The following is an 8817-nucleotide window of genomic DNA, read 5'->3' as shown; positions in this document are numbered from 1 at the left end:
ATTATGCAAATAGGGCTGTAATGAAACATGTAGATGCAAAGGTTATGCAAAGAAATGCTACAGCAAACTCTTAAATAAGCAAGCAAGTAAACACACCACGCATGGGAATTACAGACCGAAGTACGTTTCATGCAGAAAGGATGTAAGAAAATTATGCAATCTTCACCGCGCTTCACACGAGGAAGGCTCAAAGCGATTGTCGGGAACACCCGAAGTCTCAAACAAAACACCTCCTAGGGTATCAAACGAAAAAGGAGAAGGACTGCGCAAGAAAGCACAGTCATCCAAACGTGTGTCAAACGCGAGAGGAGAAAGGCATCCAAACGCGTGTCAAACGCGAGAGGAGAAAGGCATCCAAACGCGTGTCAAACGTGAGAGGAGAAAGGTAACCAAACGCGTGTCAAATGCGAGAGGAGAAAGGCATCCAAACTCGTGTCAAACGCGAGAGGAGAAAGGTAACCAAATGCGTGTCAAACGCGAGAGGAGAAAGGCATCCAAACGCATGTCAAATGCGAGAGCAGAAAGGCATCCAAACGCGTGTCAAACGCGAGAGGAGAAAGGGCTGTGGTGCGAATACCGGAGGGTGGTACGAACATTGGGCACTCGTCCCAATGTTTCGAACCGAACCAAGAGAGTTCGAGAGGGCAGGAATGATCTTACTTGGAGTTCCTCTGACTGAATCACATACAACATCGTTTGGTTATGCCAGCTTCAAATGAACCGTACATACAATATCATGCCTACACAAAAGAGAAACTTTGGCAGGTACAATATAGCAGAAACACATGTTTAACGTTACATCAAGATATAATTTCAATACGAGATAAATGCGTGCATATACAATGCGCGAATGAAAAGGTGCATAACAATGCATGGGAGATGTGCATAACAATGCAAGTGACACGGTGCATAACAATGCAAGTAGAATGGTGCATAACAATGCAAGTGAAAAGGCGCATAACAATGCAAGTGGAACGTGCACAACAATGCAAGTGGAACATGCATAACACATTCTGTGCACAATAATCAATGCATATTCGATGTAATATGCTCAATGAAGAAATGCGCGTCTTGGCAAGACCGATTTAGTTGTGACCTCCGATTTACCTGACAAAGGGGTTACACCATGTTAAAAAAAGATATACCTTATGTGTGTTGAAGAGCGATGATCACCGCGTACAAAGAACACAATTCTGACTTCCACGAAAGCATTTCAAATCCAGCTTCGAGCATTCCTTGCATTTCTTGGAAACCAAGGACACATAACAATCTAAAAACACTCAAAGAGAACATTGGGCACCTACTGGCCACTTTTCAACCATACCGGCCACTTTTCTCAACTGTCGGCCACTTGAGTGGACGGCCGGCCACAAAAACTGGCCGGCCGGCCAGTTTGAGGAAATCGGGGCAGTTTTGACCTTTTGCACACAGGTCTTTAAAAACTCAAACCCCAAACACTTTTCCTCACACACCCATTGCTGAAAACCTTGCTCATCACCCCTAGACCTTTTTTCCTTCTTAGATCCGCAGTTTATACGCGTATTGCAATGCCCTCGCAAAGTTGATTCGCGAAAAACTTTCGATTCTCTTCGTTTTGAACTGAACAAAAGTTATTTTCAAAGCCTTTTCCTCTATTTCCACCATTCGAGGTTTGTTTCCCCCAACTTTAACTCGAGTTTTGCGCCCTCTTCTCGGGCTTTGACTTTTTTGATTTTTTCTCTTCCCAAGAGTTGACTTTTTGTTGACTTTTTGCATTTTTCGCTCATTTTGCTCATTTTGCTCATGTTGTCTATCTTTCACCCCCTTTTTCAGATGGCAGACAACGCGCCACACGGCCGAGGTCCTCCAGGGATGGAGGGAGAGCTGGAGCACATCCCGTTGCCACCCCGAGTTTGGCCATTTGATCCAGCGGCATACCATCCTGAGGTACACGTGCTACCACCTAGCACGGTGCGTCACTTTATCGAATTTGCGCGGCGCGTGCTCGCAGATCTGCTGCTACAGGAGCCCAAGTCCCATTTATTGCATGATGCCCCAGAGGTACACACTGCACTTTTACATTTTCTACTATGTACTTTACATTTCTTGCAGAGGTTCACACTTTTTGCACTGTATTTCATCTACTCATTCTGAACACATGTACATATTGTATTCCTGCTTCTGCTCATTCTGAACACATTCACACACTGTATTTCTGCCTATCCTAAACATACATATTGTATTTCAGCTCATTCTGAACACTTATACTACACACTGTATTTCTGCTCATTCATACAGGTTGACTCCCGTTTAACCCGCGGGTATGGATCCACCACGGCGAGGGAGTGGTACCTGGAGCTCCCTGGCAATGTCCAGCAGATCATAGAGGAGGCGGGGTTTGGCCTATTCTGTATGGGGCTCTCGCATCTCTTTGCGGGTAGGGCCGTCTTGGGCGTAATAGTAGAGAGATAGTGGGACACCACCAACTCCTTTCATTTCCTTACCGCGGGGGATATTACTATGACCTCGTACGACTTCGCAATGTTGATAGGCCTTGAGGTGGGAGGCCAGCCGATCCCATATGATGCGGATATGGGTGAGTGAGAGGCAGCTTAGACCTACTTATTGGGAGTACATCCGCCTATTTATCGTGCATCAGGCTCCGTCCGGTATACTTGGTTCGCCGACCACTTCAGAGGGAGAGAGCCTACGACGACCGAGGCTACGGAGCAGTATGCCCGTGGTTTTCTCATATTCCTCTTTGGCACGACTTTGTTTGCCGACGGGGCAAACATTGTGGGGCTATATTTGTTGAGTGCCTTGGTGGACCTGTCTCAGGTACGACACTATGATTGGGGAGGCACCGCCCTTGCCACTCTTTATTGTTATATGAGCTCGACCTCCCGTAGGAGCGGGAACAGAGTGGGCAGCTACTGGACAGCTTTGGAGGTATGCTTTACTTTTCAACTTTACATTCCTGATGTGCTTTCTGCTTTGCACTTTCTGCACACGCTGCACACTGAACACTCAGTCTCATTTCTGTTCTGCACTTGTACTTTCTGCACACTGTACCATATTCTGCTTTCTACATTATCTGTATTTTGTATTCTTACTGCCACCCTCCTGCTTTTCACAACTATGGGTATATGCCTATTTCCGAGTGCTTGCACCCGAGCTAGAGGTCGAGACACCTCCTGAAGTACCTTACTCACGTCGCTATGACGACCGGTGCCAGCCGAGGGCCCTAGAGACTCTTCTCTACCTACGCCATTACTTCGACACAGTGAGGCCAGCAAAGGTAATTCCAAAGCTCATAGTTTTTCTTCGCTTTCAGCTTTACTTCACTTTGCATATCTATTGGCAACTAATGCACTTGCTGTCTGCAAATTACATAGCAGCCCTGAGAGGTGATGCCACAGTTTGCCCGATTCTATTTCATTGGAGCCCGGGGCACCTCCCGATTTTGAATTTTGTTCGACGGACCGGTGGACCGAGCCTAGTTCTTAGGCGAGCGCTTCAGGCGCCAGACATTAGGCTTGTAGTTACAGTCGATCCCTTTGCCACCTCCACCATCCATGCGGGACACAGAGAGTATCTCCCCTCAGGAGCTCACTGATGTTATGCAGTGCGCAGATGCAGATCGATTCATTGGGGAGGGGGGCTATATAGCCTACATCGAGGCATTCCTCATGCCTCCGTTGGCAGGTGCTCACGCTCCCACATGGAGGACAGCTGCTACTGCTTCGTCGAGCAGGGCTAGAGCGGCGAGTACCTCCTCAATGAGCAGGTCTCGAGCACAGAGAGGCAGCGTTGGGGAGATGCCCACCACCAGACAGAGTGCTGGATGGCCAGACTTGCCTACATCACTGACTTACCAGAGATATTCTGGGGAGACTTGTCAGATCCCCATCGAGCCTGCACCGGCCGGTCGTGTGCTTGCTAGAGTTTGAGGCCGGACCCCGGTATGTACCAAACGTTACATTCTGCATACCTACTTCCTTTCAATTATGCTTTCTGGAATACTAATCTCTTCAATGCACTTGCAGGCACCTATTGAGTACATAGCACAGGCTCTTGACTTAGTAGCTTCCTTGATGAAGATGATGCAGACGAGCTTGGACCTACTCAGCCTCTACAGGATCCCGGTAATCTTTCTTCAATTTGCATTTCATGCCATGAAACTATCTGCTAATGCATTAGCATTTACACGGTTCCATACTACGCTGATCTGATACTTTGCACTAAAACACTGCATTAATACACTGTTCCCATACATTGCTCACAGCATACAAACACTACAATCATTTACTGCGCACAGCACATATGTCGCAATTAATACCTTCTGACAAACTCCCATTTTCCAAATCCCTTTCAAGACGTCAGCTCCATCAGGTGCCCCAGCCGGAGCGGCGGCAGGACCTTCAGTACCACCTCTAGCAGCACACAGCCGAAGGAGACGTCGGAGACCTACCAGACGCGGTGATGATGACGAGTCCAGTGAGGACGAGGAGGCAGCGAGTCCTCAGTCAGAGTCAGCCGAGGAGGGCTCCGAGGATGAGAGCAGAGATGGCTCTAGTTCAGACAGTGGCGCTGATGGTGACGACGCTCTAGAGTCCTCTCAGGCGAGGAAGAGGATGAAGAGGGCCTCTCAGTCCTGAGTTGAAGGGCACCGATTCAGACACTTTTTCTTTTTGCTTTATTTCTCTTTTTTCTTTAGTATTAGCACATTGTACAGCCTTAGGTAGTTTTATTTTCTTTAAAACTTTGTACTTTTGTAAAGAGAAACCATGATGGAATGAAAACAACTTTTTTTTCTTCAAAAAGTGTTACATTTTACATTCTAAGCATCGCATCGCACCATTTTGCGCAAAAATGAGATTGATAGAAATTGAACATTTGTTTATTGCAAAGTCAGGTAGTGAACCAACATAACCAACAAAACAAAACAACTTAAAGAACAACTCGATAAGCAAGACAATGACTAGATAAGCAAATTACAGCAACTCGATAAGCAAAGCTCAACAACTCGATAAGCAATAACAACTCGATAAACAAAGTTCAACAACTCCATAAACAAAAGCGACAAACTTGAGCATAAGTCGACAAAACCACAGCATAACGCATCCAGAGTGGAACAAAACACAGATTTTCAGCACTCCCAGCACACAGACAAACCAAGACAAATCTGCTGGGGACAAACAGTGGCTGCTGGCTACTTATAGCCATTGCCGGCCACTTTTTACTTCTGTGGACCACTTAAGTGGTCGGCCGGCCAGTTAAGATGGTCGGTCGGCTACTTGAACTGGCCGGCCAGCCAGTATTTCTGGGAATCTCCCGATTTCTACCATCTGTCCTCCACTCAATGCTCTATCTTCTATAAAGGTTTCAGCTTCGTGGGTTCCTCATTCCAACTCCATTTTTGCTCCAAATAGAAGCATTTCTTGCCCAAAATCTCACAAATTGGATTGCAAACTTGGATGGCTCGGAAAAGTTGAATTTTCAAGATTTCGGAATGAATGCACTATTCATGCTGAGCCGTACCCCGCTGCGTTTTCCGTTCCTCCATGCCGCAGCTAGGTGTTGGAATCCGGTAACTCATGTTTTTAGCTTTAGCAAACAAGAGATATGTCCCACTTTTGAAAATTTCCAAGCTTTAATGGAATCTCAACGCGATGAGGAGATCTTGCCCCAGTTTCGCTTTGGCCACATCCAAGCCTTAGGACGGATGTGTGGGCTTACTTTGCATGACGCTTGGTTTTTGATTCACGACGGAGAACTGAATATTTCGAGCTTGATTCATCAATTTTCTGATGCCGGTGACCGCGGCGACCATCTTTGGCAGAGCTTTCGACGACACGCCCTTTGCTTGTGCATGTTGCCTCATTTCTTACTTGCCCCAGGCTCCGAAGGGTCTAGTGTCCGTTTGATTGAGGTTACCCAAGGTTTAAAGGAGGGCAAGAGCTGCATTGGCATGGCACTAGCTGAGACTCTGATGGGTTTGGACGCCTTCCGTCGCTGAGAGACGACTAGGCTCGTGGGGAGTCCACTACTCTCACAGGTAATGTTTCCTTCCCTATCTCACATATATTTCTCACATCACTTGACCCTCAGGCTCGGTTTTTCTCTCAAAACCCTTTCTCACTTTTCTCTTCACGCACACCTCTCTATTCTTCATTCTCTCTTCTTATTTTTTTTTTAATCCCTCCCCAGATATGGTTGATGGATAAGTTGAGAGTTGTAGACTCATGCCCAACATATTCAGCACGCAGTTATTTCTTCCGGCAACGCCTAGTTGATGCCCCAGACAAGGGATGGTGGTGCGAATGGATGTGCAGTCTATCCACTGCCAACATTGCTTGGCGCTACCCCTGGCTTAATTTGCCGGTGATGAGTTACAGCATGTCCCGGCAACTGGGCATTCAGCTGATTGGCCTGACACACTATGTCTTTTACTTTCCATTTCGATTTCGGCGCCAGTTTGGGCATGATCAGACTTACCCGGAAGATGGGATAGAGTACCCTACTGCATTTCCAGTCCGAGGCTCACATCTGGCTCAGTATGCCACAGCATGGAGGACGAGAGAGCTTCTGCCCTCGCTCCTAGTTTTAGTTATGCCCTCTCTGATGAGTGCATAGCTTGGCTCAATAAAAAGGTACAGGTTGGGCCTACTTTGGCATTAGAGGCTTCCACAAGCTCTGGAAGGGGGCGCAGGAACACCTGACTTATCCATGCCCCGAGTTTATTTGCATTAATTAGTACTTTCAAGTTTTCTTATGAATGTAATAAAAAAGAAACTTCAATTTGCATTCAAGAGTAGGAGAACTCTGTACTGAAATCAATGTAATTGAAGGTTATTGGTACTGAAAATTTTTCGTTCGGTCCAAAAATAGTCTAAGTTGAAAAAAGATTAATTTGAGCAAAATCAACTTTTATTAAAAATTTTCAAAACCATTTTCAATATGGATCAAAACTGGACACGCCTGAGATCAATCCTCGAGATGCACAACCCCGAATCCCAACAACTGGAAAGTTGCCCCTAGTCTGAACAGCACTGCACTGGAGATCACAACCGAGCTCTTGAATGTAGAACAGACAAAGATGACCAACATGATCACATGGACAAAGTTGATTTGCAAGTGTTTATGGCTGGACTTTAGAATGAAGTTGCCTACGTATCCCAAAGATTGGAATCAAGCCTTACGTAGTTCGGCTCAGGTTCACTCATGTATTAACACTCTCTTTTTACGGTCTAACCTTTGCCAAGGCCGCCCTTTCTGGGTTTTTAACCTTGCGAGCTCAATTTTTATTATTTCAAATTTTTCATGCTCTAACTTTTGCCTAGGTTGCCCTTTCGGGTTTTCGACCTAGCGAGCCACTCAAGGATAGTATTTCTTTAACTTGCCCATGTTGATCGGCTGGGAGAACTCAAGGCCATCTAGGTCCATCAGAACGACAGCTCCACCTGACCAGATAGACTTGATGATGTAGGGACCAGTCCAGTTGGGTCTGAACTTGCCCCGAGGGTCGTGGATGGGAGTTCCGCTGTCTTTGAGCACTAGATCCCCCTCTTTCAAATTCCTAGACCTAACCTTCTTGTTGAAAGCCCTGGCAATTCTTCGTTGATAACCCTGGACATGATACAGTGCCTTCAGCCTTCTCTCGTCAAAGAGCATGAGTTCTTCGAACCTGCTTTGCTACTAATCTGCCTCAGCTATCTGGCACTCAGCCATAACCCGCAATGACGGAACCTCAACTTCGATAAGCTAGACAGCCTCCATCCCATAGACCAAGGAATACAGAGTTGCCCCAGTAAAAGTTCAAATTGAAGTCCGGTAGCCCCAAAGAGCAAATGGCAGCTTATCCGGCCAGTCCTTGTAGGTTTCCACCATCTTCTGCAGAATGTGTTTGATGTTCTTGTTGGCGGCCTCAACAGCTCCGTTGGTTTGCGATCGATATGTGGATGACTTATGAAAAGCCACGTTGTACTTCTCCAACAAGTCGATCACCTCCTTCCTAAAGTGGGAACCATTATCTGGAATAACCTCATTCGGGACCCCATAGCGATAGATGATGTTGTTCTTGATGAACTTGGCAACGTGTGACGCCTTTAGCACAGCGTAAGATTGGGCCTCAACCCACTTCGTGAAGTAGTCTACCGCTACCAGAATGTACTCATGCCCGTTAGACCCCTTTGGAGTGACAGCCCCAATCACATCAATCCCCCGGACTGAAAATGGCCATGGTGAAGCCATGTTGTATAGCTTCGACAGCAGAATGTTCATGCGGTTTGCATGGATCTGGCATTTGTGGCATCGCTGAACAAAGCCAATACAATCCTCCTCCATGGTTGACCAATAGTAACCCTGTCTGAGAATTTTCTGAGCTAGCATCACCCCGCTCATATGCGCTCCGCACTCTCCTCCGTGGATAGCCTCCATCAGGCGCTTGGACTCTTTAGCATCAACACACAGTTTGTGCATCCCAAGATGACCCCATTTGTACAGTTTACCCCCGCAGATGATGAACTATGCAGCCATTCTTCGTATCGCCCTTTTATCTTTGGCATTTGACCCTGGTGGATACACCTCCTTTTCCAAGAAGTTCTAGACGTCGTAATACCAGGGGTTTTATCTTGTACCTCATCTATGGCAGCAATCAGCTCATAGGCCGGCACGAATTTCTATTCAATGATGATCAGACGCATCCGGACTCCAAATGGGATGTCTATCATAGAAGATAGAGTTGCTAATGAATCAACAAACCTGTTATTCTCTCTTAACAGATGAGCGAAGTTCAGTTTTTCAAACCGAGGAATCAAAACGTCCAAGGTCAGGTGA

Source organism: Camellia sinensis, chromosome 10 (assembly GCF_055761805.1).
Source record: "Camellia sinensis isolate YWXY chromosome 10, ASM5576180v1, whole genome shotgun sequence".
In the NCBI taxonomy this organism is placed as follows: domain Eukaryota; kingdom Viridiplantae; phylum Streptophyta; class Magnoliopsida; order Ericales; family Theaceae; genus Camellia; species Camellia sinensis.
This window is presented reverse-complemented; position numbering follows the sequence as displayed.